This window comes from Leiobunum rupestre, chromosome 3, assembly GCF_980474605.1.
Source record: "Leiobunum rupestre chromosome 3, qqLeiRupe1.1.hap1, whole genome shotgun sequence".
Classification (NCBI taxonomy): Eukaryota; Metazoa; Arthropoda; class Arachnida; order Opiliones; family Sclerosomatidae; genus Leiobunum; species Leiobunum rupestre.
The window spans coordinates 64393560-64408549 of NC_143386.1; positions in this window are offsets into that span (position 1 = coordinate 64393560).

The window sequence follows — 14990 nt, forward strand, 5'->3', positions numbered from 1 at the left end:
GAATAACCGGAGCCTAGGGTCAATTTGGTCTAAGTCGACCGGCTCTACGGGGATTACATCCGGATATGGGGTGTCTAATAATAGAATTAAATAAAAAAAGAGACAAGGTATAAGATAAAGAATTTATTTATTTTTTATAAGAAAACACGGTTATGGAAAATGAGATCTAATAAAACCCGCAGGGTTTGCAGGTCGCTGTCGAGCTGAACCGCCGACATCGCCAATGACGGGGAGGTCGTCACCGTCAGGAACGCCCGGGCCTCAAAGAGGGCCGAAACGTCTCTGATGAGACTAAAATATATATTTTAAAATACGGAATATATTATTATCAATATTTAGGTATAAATTCAAGCTTACCCATCCCCGTCAATGACGAAACCAGGTCCGGCGGTAGGGATTACGTCGGCGGGTCGCTGGAATTGCGGGTCCGGATAACATCCTTCACCCTCCGAAGAAGAGCGACTCCAGCTACCCGCTTCAGCAGCGGCCTCCAAACCCTGCGGGTTGAACAGGTGTTCACCCTCTTGCACTAAGGCGAAGCTGAAAGTATATATATTATTATTAAAAACCCCAGCCAAAATCGAAAAAGGGTTTATTTGGGGGGAAATATCAAAATAACATTTAGAGATCACCGAACTAAAAAACTCACATGTCGACGTCCTCATCCGAGAACAGAGGCGATGGACTTCTGGATGCCATGATAGCAGAGTTGTGATGTCTTAAGGATCCAGTTCCAGGGTTTTTATACCAAAAGGACCCCCATACCCACTTTGAGGGGGACCCACCATACGTAGGGGCCATTTGGGATGTAAAAACAAAAATCTATGAGAATCCCTCGTAGTTTAAACTGAAATAGTTAAAAGGATTTATTCCACATAGTTTATGGGGCTCCATAAAAGTCTACGCGCAACAACATTCATTTATAACCATTTTTCGACAAAACGTTTGTCACCAAAAAATATCTAACACTTTGAGACGTCTTTTTTAAAAAGTTTTTGAGTATATAACTCTTTTACCATGACCATCCTTCGACGCTTAAAAACAGCTGTGAAAACAATCGCTTTTTATAAACATTTCGGTGCGTAAAAAAAGCACACTATTTTAACAATACCCGATTTGACGCGTCATGTTAAATTCAGGAGTCGCGCGTGGATCAAACTTAATTTGCATCGTAAAAAAGGTTAGGGTTGACACAAAAAAAGAGCCCCTAAACCATTTTCCCTTCAAAGAAAAAGACCGTAGGGGCCCACATCGTTCAATTAAGACTCGAGCGGCGTGGGCCCAAAGGATTCCACACTAAGGGTTTGGTGTCTAATAAAACAGCGGCTCGTAAAAAAATTTGGGGGCCGCTCGGAGAACAAGAAGGGCACCGTCAAAAAGTTTTTTTCGTATATTCACCCCAGTTTTGTCAAAATAGTCAAAAGAGTTTTCTGCGTTTCTTTTGAAAAACAACATGTGTCAGCGATAAAAGGATGAACCGCCAGAGGCCTCCCTTTTTAATTTTTTTATGGTTAGCCACTGCCTCTCGCTATCAAACAACTCTCTATTTTTTGATATGAGAGTTTCGTCTGATTTGAGAAGCGTACTATATTTAGCCAAATTAATTGAGAACTTGGGCCAAGTAACCTGAGAATTTGGTCAAGTTAAGTCCTATATCAGTTATATAAAACCTGAAATTATTTTTTTTTTTGCATTCTAATTTAAACATCACTTTAAAAACCTTATGCAAGTCAGAATAGTTGTGTAGAGTACTAATAACGTAGATAAATATTTAGTGGTTCAGTTATGTGTAGGGAAGCTTGTTTGAAGATAAGTTTAAAATTAATTTGGAAAAAAAACTTGAGCTTTTTAAATATATGATACAGGGTGGATACCAAAATTTCAAAATAAAATTTAATAAAAAGCTTGCTAAATGAAATTTTTTCACTTCCTAACAAAATCAATAGGTGAACACAGACTTAAAAAGATCATTTTCAACTATAGTTAACGGTAACTTCCCTTAAATTTCAAACTGAAAACACTAAAGTTTCATGCAATCCAATAACTTGGACTTTTGAAAAATTTTCACTAAGAATCATCACATTAAATGGGAGCTACTCTGCATCGTAAAATTAAAAACTCAAGCAATTTTTTTGCCCAAATTCATTTTTAACTTATCTTAAAACACGCTTCCCTAAGTCTGACTAGCTCTGTAGGTTAATAATAAAATAGCTAAATATTTTTTGGGGGTCAATAATTTTGATTCTGAGTGAAATATTTGCATATATTACAGTATTAGTTGAAAAAATTTCATTTATGTCCATTTTAAATTTTTTGTTGTATCGCATTATAATATTTTTTGCCGCGTAAAAGAAAAATAATTTTTGTAATATATCATCTTATAAAATGTTTTGTAAAAAAATAAATATTTTTATTATCTTATAAATCAGACTCGTTATTTCTCCTTGCTCGCGTCATTTTTGTTTATAGATTACGTAATTAATAGTTCATTGGTGCATAATAACGTAGAAAATGTTTTGGGTTCATTTGACCTGATGAAAACTTTTCATATGGTAAAGTTACTGGACTGAACTTTGACTTTTGAAAATTTTTCACTCAGAATCATCACATTAAATGGGAGCTACTCTGCATCGTAAAATTAAAAACTCAAGCAATTTTTTCCCCCCAAATTCATTTTTAACTTAGCTTAAAACAAGCTTCCCTAAGTCTGACTAGCTCTGTAGGTTAATAATAAAATAGCTAAATATTATTTGGATTCAATAATTTTGATTCTGAGTGAAATATTTGCATATATTACAGTATTAGTTTGGCTAATTATTTTTTTTTCATCTGCTACCATACTCAATGGGTGAACATAGAATAACAAAGGTAATTTTCCACTATATTTAAAGCCAACTTCCCTTACATTTCACTATGAAAACACTGAAGCTTCGTTCAATGCGATAGCTTAATTACAGGCAATTTTTTTGCCCAGAATTACAATAATTGAATCGAAAAATTATCCAACTCAGCTTATCAGACTTCGGCAAAAGTGGTTTTTAAGTGAGGGTGTTAAATAATAAAATATACTTCAGCTTTTGAATTAAATTTACTGTTAATATAACGGTTAATCGACGAACAGGACTTTTAACTGTTGCGTACAGCAACTATCTAGTAATTCTAACGGTAAAAGTTGGTACTGGAATTTACCTGTTAAAATTTAACAGGAATTTAACAGGAAGCTACAGTAATTTTTCACAGTGTAGCATATGAAAGTATTAATTTTCAAAAAGTGCATTTAAATCGAAGTGAGTCCTATTTTTGGATTCTCCTTGTTCCTCCTTCTTTCATCCCAGCATGTATCCCCTTTTATCATGGTTTCTCTCCAAAAATCTTAAATCAGTAGGTCTCGATCCTATTTATCTTCCACCATCCCAAATTGTCAGCTTTATTATGTAATAACAAAGAACCAACAAGGCCATCATTTATAAAATCTCCTGTGATTGTGGTGATTATTACATGGGGGGGGGGGGGCAATGCCGTAGCCCATTTCATCAAAGGCGTAAAGAGCCCCAAAATTTTAAACAACCCGTACAATAATTCTCCCCCTTAGCGAACACCTTCGTGTTTTTGGTGCCATAATGCTAGATGGGACTCAATAGACATACTAGCTCAACCCAAAATTACATAAAACTCATTTCAATGTACGCGAATCCATCGAAATTTAAAAAAATAAATCTGCGCAATGTTTAAACCGTGACGATGGTTCCCTTTAACGTAGCCCCGTTTTCTCCACTTTTTAAAACGTGTTTATGGTCCTCACCCTCTCACAAACACACACAACAAACCAATTCATCCTCTCGCAGAATCCACCATTCCGACAATAAAAGCATCGAGCGCGAACGAAGATATCGAGCCCGGTGCTCATATAACACGTCGACGGGGTCGACTCGCCTTTGAGAAAAAACGCTCGCGGCTAAAGAACAGTAGCCCCCCCCAACTATATGTATGCATAAATATTTTTTCGTCCCAAAGTTTTACCATCGTACTGTCAGACTTGTAAAAATCCCTGAAGAAGGAGGAACAGTTCCTCCGAAACGTTCGATTTTTTAAATAAATATATTGTTAATTTTAAAAACGGTTAAAGTCTCTTTTCACTAAGTATTTTTAAATATTTGAATATCGGAATTGTATTTTGCCCGCGTTAAAAGTAGAGTTTAGATGTATAGTCGTTTTAAGAAATACTCGTGATATAGGTTCAAGTGCCAAGCATATTTAAGTACTACAATGATATTAAAATAAACGACCATATTTTCAAACTATGTTTATTATATTTTTTCTTTCTTTATTTTATTTTGTTTAATTATATATATTTAAAAATGACTTTGGTTTCCCATAAGACATGCTACCCTCCCCACCTCGCCGTCTTGCGCGCGTGCGCTGATTTCCCCTGGGGGGACGCGGTCTGGGGCGCGGATTTCTCGGGGGGCGCGGTCTGGGGGCGCGTCGCGGTTAATTTAAAAATCAAATGAAAACATAGATTTAAGTGTTTTGCGCGGTTAATTTGACTTTGAAACATGGATTTGAGTGTTTTGACGTCATAGAATATTCGTTGTTAAAGTAACGTAGAATGGAAATATTTTTAAACTTTATTTTAATATCATTGTAGTACTTAAATATGCTTGGCACTTGAACCTATATCACGAGTATTTCTTAAAACGACTATACATCTAAACTCTACTTTTAACGCGGGCAAAATACAATTCCGATATTCAAATATTTAAAAATACTTAGTGAAAAGAGACTTTAACCGTTTTTAAAATTAACAATATATTTATTTAAAAAATCGAACGTTTCGGAGGAACTGTTCCTCCTTCTTCAGGGATTTTTACAAGTCTGACAGTACGATGGTAAAACTTTGGGACGAAAAAATATTTATGCATACATATAGTTGGGGGGGGGCTACTGTTCTTTAGCCGCGAGCGTTTTTTCTCAAAGGCGAGTCGACCCCGTCGACGTGTTATATGAGCACCGGGCTCGATATCTTCGTTCGCGCTCGATGCTTTTATTGTCGGAATGGTGGATTCTGCGAGAGGATGAATTGGTTTGTTGTGTGTGTTTGTGAGAGGGTGAGGACCATAAACACGTTTTAAAAAGTGGAGAAAACGGGGCTACGTTAAAGGGAACCATCGTCACGGTTTAAACATTGCGCAGATTTATTTTTTTAAATTTCGATGGATTCGCGTACATTGAAATGAGTTTTATGTAATTTTGGGTTGAGCTAGTATGTCTATTGAGTCCCATCTAGCATTATGGCACCAAAAACACGAAGGTGTTCGCTAAGGGGGAGAATTATTGTACGGGTTGTTTAAAATTTTGGGGCTCTTTACGCCTTTGATGAAATGGGCTACGGCATTGCCCCCCCCCCCCCCCATGTAATAATCACCACAATCACAGGAGATTTTATAAATGATGGCCTTGTTGGTTCTTTGTTATTACATAATAAAGCTGACAATTTGGGATGGTGGAAGATAAATAGGATCGAGACCTACTGATTTAAGATTTTTGGAGAGAAACCATGATAAAAGGGGATACATGCTGGGATGAAAGAAGGAGGAACAAGGAGAATCCAAAAATAGGACTCACTTCGATTTAAATGCACTTTTTGAAAATTAATACTTTCATATGCTACACTGTGAAAAATTACTGTAGCTTCCTGTTAAATTCCTGTTAAATTTTAACAGGTAAATTCCAGTACCAACTTTTACCGTTAGAATTACTAGATAGTTGCTGTACGCAACAGTTAAAAGTCCTGTTCGTCGATTAACCGTTATATTAACAGTAAATTTAATTCAAAAGCTGAAGTATATTTTATTATTTAACACCCTCACTTAAAAACCACTTTTGCCGAAGTCTGATAAGCTGAGTTGGATAATTTTTCGATTCAATTATTGTAATTCTGGGCAAAAAAATTGCCTGTAATTAAGCTATCGCATTGAACGAAGCTTCAGTGTTTTCATAGTGAAATGTAAGGGAAGTTGGCTTTAAATATAGTGGAAAATTACCTTTGTTATTCTATGTTCACCCATTGAGTATGGTAGCAGATGAAAAAAAAATAATTAGCCAAACTAATACTGTAATATATGCAAATATTTCACTCAGAATCAAAATTATTGAATCCAAATAATATTTAGCTATTTTATTATTAACCTACAGAGCTAGTCAGACTTAGGGAAGCTTGTTTTAAGCTAAGTTAAAAATGAATTTGGGGGGAAAAAATTGCTTGAGTTTTTAATTTTACGATGCAGAGTAGCTCCCATTTAATGTGATGATTCTGAGTGAAAAATTTTCAAAAGTCAAAGTTATTGGATTGCATGAAACTTTAGTGTTTTCAGTTTGAAATTTAAGGGAAGTTACCGTTTTTAACGTGATGGTTAAATTAGAATTAAAAAAAATACATAATTTCAGGTTTTATATAACTGATATAGGGTGGATCCAAAAAAAGTATTTTTTTTTAAATTGAACACCATCTCTTCTGAATACCTGTGTTGGGTAATTCTAAGGTGGTCACATATTTTTTTTCGATTCAATAATTGTAATCCTGGGCAAAAAAATGCATGTAATAAAGTTATCGCATTGAAAGAAGCTTCAGTGTTTTCATAGTGAAATGTAAGGGAAGTTGGCTTTAAATATAGTGGAAAATTACCTTTGTTATTCTATCTTCACCCATTGAGTAAGGTAGCAGATGAAAAAAAATTAATTAGGCAAACTAATACTGTAATATATGCAAATATTTCACTCAGAATCAAAATTATTGACTCCCAAAAAATATTTAGCTATTTTATTATTAACCTACAGAGCTAGTCAGACTTAGGGAAGCGTGTTTTAAGATAAGTTAAAAATGAATTTGGGGAAAAAAAATTGCTTGAGTTTTTAATTTTACGATACAGAGTAGCTCCCATTTAATGTGATGATTCTGAGTGAAAAATTTTCAAAAGTCAAAGTTCAGTCCAGTAACTTTACCATATGAAAAGTTTTCATCAGGTCAAATGAACCCAAAACATTTTCTACGTTATTATGCACCAATGAACTATTAATTACGTAATCTAAAAACAAAAATGACGCGAGCAAGGAGAAATAACGAGTCTGATTTATAAGATAATAAAAATATTTATTTTTTTACAAAACATTTTATAAGATGATATATTACAAAAATTATTTTTCTTTTACGCGGCAAAAAATATTATAATGCGATACAACAAAAAATTTAAAATGGACATAAATGAAATTTTTTCAACTAATACTGTAATATATGCAAATATTTCACTCAGAATCAAAATTATTGACCCCCAAAAAATATTTAGCTATTTTATTATTAACCTACAGAGCTAGTCAGACTTAGGGAAGCGTGTTTTAAGATAAGTTAAAAATGAATTTGGGCAAAAAAATTGCTTGAGTTTTTAATTTTACGATGCAGAGTAGCTCCCATTTAATGTGATGATTCTTAGTGAAAATTTTTCAAAAGTCCAAGTTATTGGATTGCATGAAACTTTAGTGTTTTCAGTTTGAAATTTAAGGGAAGTTACCGTTAACTATAGTTGAAAATGATCTTTTTAAGTCTGTGTTCACCTATTGATTTTGTTAGGAAGTGAAAAAATTTCATTTAGCAAGCTTTTTATTAAATTTTATTTTGAAATTTTGGTATCCACCCTGTATCATATATTTAAAAAGCTCAAGTTTTTTTTCCAAATTAATTTTAAACTTATCTTCAAACAAGCTTCCCTACACATAACTGAACCACTAAATATTTATCTACGTTATTAGTACTCTACACAACTATTCTGACTTGCATAAGGTTTTTAAAGTGATGTTTAAATTAGAATGCAAAAAAAAAAATAATTTCAGGTTTTATATAACTGATATAGGACTTAACTTGACCAAATTCTCAGGTTACTTGGCCCAAGTTCTCAATTAATTTGGCTAAATATAGTACGCTTCTCAAATCAGACGAAACTCTCATATCAAAAAATAGAGAGTTGTTTGATAGCGAGAGGCAGTGGCTAACCATAAAAAAATTAAAAAGGGAGGCCTCTGGCGGTTCATCCTTTTATCGCTGACACATGTTGTTTTTCAAAAGAAACGCAGAAAACTCTTTTGACTATTTTGACAAAACTGGGGTGAATATACGAAAAAAACTTTTTGACGGTGCCCTTCTTGTTCTCCGAGCGGCCCCCAAATTTTTTTACGAGCCGCTGTTTTATTAGACACCAAACCCTTAGTGTGGAATCCTTTGGGCCCACGCCGCTCGAGTCTTAATTGAACGATGTGGGCCCCTACGGTCTTTTTCTTTGAAGGGAAAATGGTTTAGGGGCTCTTTTTTTGTGTCAACCCTAACCTTTTTTACGATGCAAATTAAGTTTGATCCACGCGCGACTCCTGAATTTAACATGACGCGTCAAATCGGGTATTGTTAAAATAGTGTGCTTTTTTTACGCACCGAAATGTTTATAAAAAGCGATTGTTTTCACAGCTGTTTTTAAGCGTCGAAGGATGGTCATGGTAAAAGAGTTATATACTCAAAAACTTTTTAAAAAAGACGTCTCAAAGTGTTAGATATTTTTTGGTGACAAACGTTTTGTCGAAAAATGGTTATAAATGAATGTTGTTGCGCGTAGACTTTTATGGAGCCCCATAAACTATGTGGAATAAATCCTTTTAACTATTTCAGTTTAAACTACGAGGGATTCTCATAGATTTTTGTTTTTACATCCCAAATGGCCCCTACGTATGGTGGGTCCCCCTCAAAGTGGGTATGGGGGTCCTTTTGGTATAAAAACCCTGGAACTGGATCCTTAAGACATCACAACTCTGCTATCATGGCATCCAGAAGTCCATCGCCTCTGTTCTCGGATGAGGACGTCGACATGTGAGTTTTTTAGTTCGGTGATCTCTAAATGTTATTTTGATATTTCCCCCCAAATAAACCCTTTTTCGATTTTGGCTGGGGTTTTTAATAATAATATATATACTTTCAGCTTCGCCTTAGTGCAAGAGGGTGAACACCTGTTCAACCCGCAGGGTTTGGAGGCCGCTGCTGAAGCGGGTAGCTGGAGTCGCTCTTCTTCGGAGGGTGAAGGATGTTATCCGGACCCGCAATTCCAGCGACCCGCCGACGTAATCCCTACCGCCGGACCTGGTTTCGTCATTGACGGGGATGGGTAAGCTTGAATTTATACCTAAATATTGATAATAATATATTCCGTATTTTAAAATATATATTTTAGTCTCATCAGAGACGTTTCGGCCCTCTTTGAGGCCCGGGCGTTCCTGACGGTGACGACCTCCCCGTCATTGGCGATGTCGGCGGTTCAGCTCGACAGCGACCTGCAAACCCTGCGGGTTTTATTAGATCTCATTTTCCATAACCGTGTTTTCTTATAAAAAATAAATAAATTCTTTATCTTATACCTTGTCTCTTTTTTTATTTAATTCTATTATTAGACACCCCATATCCGGATGTAATCCCCGTAGAGCCGGTCGACTTAGACCAAATTGACCCTAGGCTCCGGTTATTCCCACCTAGCGACTCGCTTATAACGTACGCATATATTTTTTTTACAAAAAACGCCGTGTTGCTTAGTCTTTTTTTCTAAAAAGGAACCTCATGGGAGCAGACCACCAACCCAGTCTCGAAGTCGTGGCCTTCGCTCAAAGGTAATTTTAAGTTATTTCAGACGATTTAATTTACGTCATACAAACCTCCACACCTTTTTTTAGACTTTCGCTCGAAATAAGCGAGTTGTGTCGATGGAAGGTAGGAGCGTGTCTCACGTACACCGACAGCGAGGAGCAGTCCCAAGCTGTATACGACACAGAGGGGCTGTTCCACGACATGCTCCAACAACTACTCATCGACAGCCTCTAATTATTGTATATATTTTTTTCATTTCTCGTTTGTATTTTTCATTTGTAAATAATTCCTTTCTATATATTAGTTATTTGTCAATATTTCTTTTTGTATATTTTAGTCATTTGTTTATTTTAGTTATTTGCTTATTTTAATAATTTGTATGCCATTTGCTTTTTTATAAAATATATAAAGTTTAAATCCGTTTTTTGGTTTATTGATAAATTTAGTTTAAAGATAACTTCCGGTATGGAAGGTTCTACCCCCGCCTCTCCCGTTAGTCATCAAATTATTATCGCTATATATATATATAAGACATTCACCCCCGTCATCCATCGGCAGTACACTACAAACCGTTTCTCGAGCATCATGTCTAACCGAAGCTGTGTAGATAACGTTCCTGGGTCCACTATCGCTGTCCCTCGTATGTCAGACGATACTGCGGCTAGACACTACAAATACGTGAGTTAGAACTTTTAATTAAATTATTTATACAAGTTGCAGAAGGTAGTTCGTTTCAACCCTTTAAAATGTCGAATTAATTACAATTATATAGATAAATTACGATTTAAACGGATTATATATCGGATTAGTCGTAATCATGTAAACAAAAGTTCTAAATTAAATTTAAATAGCTTGTCCTTATTAATTATATTCTAGGGTTCGCCAGCGATAAATAAATTATAGCAATAAATTTAAGGAGTTTAGGGATGGGTGGAACAAATTACGGCTCTTCGTTTTTCCAATTGAAATTCGGATGTACCCAAAAATGGACCCAATGTGCCCTAAAAACAACCAAAGTCACCATTTTCGCCCCTATGTACCCCATTTCGGACCAAATGTACCCCAAACTGGACCCTTTAGCTTTATTGTAATGTTAAACGCCCATAGAGATCCCCCTAAAAAGAATAATAAACTGGCGGTCCAATTTTGGGTACATAAATTATTTCGGAGAGATAAAACTAATTCGGGGGCAAACTGCTGCGATTTATAGTGAATGGGAAAAAAAGCCAATTTCTAGCGATTGGGAGCAATAATAAAACCTTATAATTTGTATACACTCTGCTCTTTTTTTCCAAAACACTTTTACCGATGACCACCCGCTATTTTACGGTACCCTTTTACAACCCTTAGGGGCCCGAAAGTGTTTGAAAGTGTTTGTCGGCGAAAACCCATTGAACTATTTATTACCAACTCGAAAAGACAGGTGCCCTAGGCCCGACATTCACTATGACGGGTAGGCTGTTTGCATAACATCGTGTCAGTCCACACCGCCTGCCGAATAGGGGCAGATAACCTTTTGACCTAAAATGGGGTGCCTCCAGATATTAACTATGACGGATCGGCTGTTTGCATAACATCGTGTCACCGCCATAGGGGCAGTTAACCCATTGACCCAGGGGTAACATCGTAAATCATCTAACCTATTGACCTAACCTATTGACCTGCCGAATATTGCCTCAAAATGGGACCCCTACAGGGGCCCGTTTCACCCTATTTAACGGTTTATAGCTGTTTGCATAACATCGTGTCACCACCATAGGGGCAGATGACCTATTGACCCAGGTTTTATGAGGGTAACATCGTAAATCATCTATTGACCCTAAAATGGGGTGCCCCCAGCTATTGACCTTTTGACCTGTCGAAAATGTACGCAAAAAGGGGGCCCCTATAGGGGCCCGTTTCACCCCCGTTTCCCCCGCCCGCAGGTGCCCCCTTATCGGTATACAGACTCCCTTATCTCTGGTGCATAATATCTTGAAAATTTTGGCTACAGCCTGATTTAATTTGAGGGTCAAGCATACTTCCATTAATTAATTAAAAATACTTTATTGAAGGGTAGTTTTTAAAACGTAATTCCATCGATTTTTCAATTCTAGTGGATCGATTTTCACAATTTAAACTGCAAACGACGCGTTGAATACATAGCTACAGCTGGATTTAAATTCGTAAATCCTTCTTTAACCGTTGTTTTAAAAATAAATAAAAACATTTTTGGTCAGTGATTCGAAGAGTAAACGGTAGATGTCTCCATTCACGCCCTTGGCTCAGTTTTCCATTTTTCTACGAAAACTCCTTTTAGAGGTGTGGTCTTTACTTCGCTACCGGCCCGCTTTCTATTTCGGTGACCCACTGTGATGAACCCCCGACCCCCGGGCCAAATTATCGCCACTGGAGAGAACAAGCGATGACAGTTTCAAGGAGAAATAAGAGAGTTATCAAAGGTGGAAGCCTTCGGCTGTGTCATACCACGCAGTATGAATTCAAAATGAATACACGCGATGAAAGGGTAGGCCTATTAGTTACCAACAACACTGTAAAGAGCTTTTGGGAGAGAGTTGCGAAATTTTTCCTTTTTACATTCCAATCTTCAAAAAGATTAATTCCGTTTACAACGACGCTAATGCTAAGTTGTCAAACCGAGTTTCTTTTCGATCTATATAGATCTGCGATTTTGTAAATAAGCGATTTCAGCTCTTTTCGTGATATAAACATCCGAAATGGGCTCTACCAAACGTTACGCGTCCAAAAAAGGACCGTCTAGAAAAAAAAATATAGAATGAGAAGACAAACAAAACGGTAAGCTAGTGGCTGTATATTTAATATTAATAATATAAATCTAATTATAAAATATATTATAGTAATTCTGCCATAAATGAAGAATCTGGAAGTTTTTTTTCAGCCGAAGTAGAACTTACGAGGGAAAACGGTGGTCGATTTCCAGTCGAGAATTTGTCTGAAACGCCGCTGGTCTCAACACCAAGGAAAAAACCCTTTGACGTATTTTCCAGAGGTTCTTCGATGGAAGCCGTAATGCTTGATCAAACGCCGAAGTCAACTCGTTCATCTTCAGTGAAAACCTCGGAAACTTCGAGTTTGGTCAGCGATACAACTCAATTGTTATCATCAAACAGTTGGTTGGAAGACCAGCTAGCCAAAAATTATGGAGAGCGCGAAATAAATTTTCCACCTTTGATTATTGAGCGGCCCTTTACGGATAATTTCGGGAGCCTAAGTGGAAATCGCGTAGTGGACATAAAGTGGTTTGTCAAGCAAATGCGCCAGCTAGATGACCATAAATGTGCCGCTAATGGAAGATTTGAATACCAAAAAGAAAACCGTAATGGCTTGGAATTCGAACTGGTTTTCAAATGTAAACAGTGCCACAAAAACAAAACCGTGTCGTCGGCTCCAATACGAAGCGCGTGTGCTGGGCGCCCAAGAATTCACGGGAAAAGTGAAAGGGAGGGAGAAAAGCCCTTAGCATTGAACCACCTGGCTGTATGGGGCTTTGTTTCCATCGGGAGCGGCTTCGCCAATATGGACGAAGCCTTATCAGTCCTTGGCATTCCGAATATGTGCAAGCTCACATATTTGAAAAAGGAACAAGAAATTGGAGAAGTAAGTAGCTTTTACAATATTCAACCGCTTTTTAGTGCCGCGGTAAATGAAAATAAAAATTTTACGCAAAATTGTCCCGAGTCAAAATTAATTATTATTAGTATTATTATTATTAATAATAATTAATGATGGGGAGTGAAATTGACAATATGAAGTATTTTATGCATTTAGGGCCCTTAGGGGCTGTTTGCTGAAGTAAAATTCAAAGGGGTTCTACCCGCGCTGTCTTCTCCCCCCCAAGGTCACGGCTTACAAATTTCTATCTCTTTCATTGAAAGCACCTAGCTGGGGAATCGTGGCGCGACCTTGCCCTTGGAAATGTTTCGGAAGGGTTATTAGTATTTCCATCCATGAGCGCGAAAATAACCGTCACAAACACCTTTACCTAAAAGTACAGTAAAGGCCTATTGTTCGGGTTTGGACGACTAAGCGTGGCGACTTATTTCCTGGAATGGACATTCCCAAACTTTTCTTTCCTTTCAATGAAAAAATTTTAGACCCCCGTATTGTGAAAGTTAGGATTCTTTATACGTCTAGAATCGGTCGACCTGGCATTTGGAAAATAGATAATCAAAATAAGCCTATAATAAAATCGACTTCGTATCGAGAAAATATCGATTTTATTTCGCGAATGGTTCATTAGGACACAAATCATCGAATTTTATATGATGAGCTTGTATGTCGAGTTTCATTATAGCTTCGGGGTAACAATGTTCGCTTTATATAAATGGGCCTCGAAAACTCACAGGTTTCAAAACCGAATATTATCGAAATTTTAATTATTAGGGGTGACCTCATGGGTCAGGGGAACCCGGGCTAATTACGTAACTGGTATAAAGTTATTTAGAGTACGTGGTAACTAAAAGTCATCTAATTTATTGAAATTTTCCATTCCAAAGAAAGGGTAAATTATAAATTTATATTTATATTTTTAGTTGTGGATGAAGTCCTTAGCGGAAGAAATGGCTGTGGCAGGGCGAATAGAGAAGGAACTGGCCGAAGAAAGAGGGGACGTGGAGGGTGGCATCCCATTCATAAGCGTCATTGTTGATGGTGGATGGTCGCATAGAAGCCACGGCCACCGATATTCGGCAAAAAGTGGCGTGGCATGCATTATCGGTGCAAAAACCAAAAAACTTTTGTTTATTGGCATACGAAACAAATACTGCTGTATTTGCGCTATGACCAGGCCTGGTGAAAAAACGAGAGAGCACAAGTGCTTCCTCAACTGGACCGGCTCATCTCCCGCCATGGAGTCGGATATTCTAATAGAAGGGTTTAGCGAAAGTCTGACAATGCATGGCGTTCATTACAAAAAGATTATCGGGGATGGCGATTCGTCTGTTCATACCAACTTACAAAAAATGGTCAGCTATGGAACAAAAATTGAAAAAAACGAATGTGCCAACCACGTTGTTAGAAATTATCGTTCCAAGCTATACGGTCTAATGAAATCCTACAAGGGTTCTCTAACCGCTGCCAAAGTGACCAGAATGGGCAAGGGGGTGAGAGCGGCAATTTCGCACGTGGCGGATCAAATGGACAAAGAACTATCCGAAGTGACGGAAACTTCAAACAACAATCTAATTAGCATTCATAAAAAGTACGCCGAAAGGCTACGGAAAGATATAAAAAACGTCCCCTATCACGTGTTTGGTCGACACACTTCTTGCCGTGATTATTTTTGTGATAAATCGGGTCC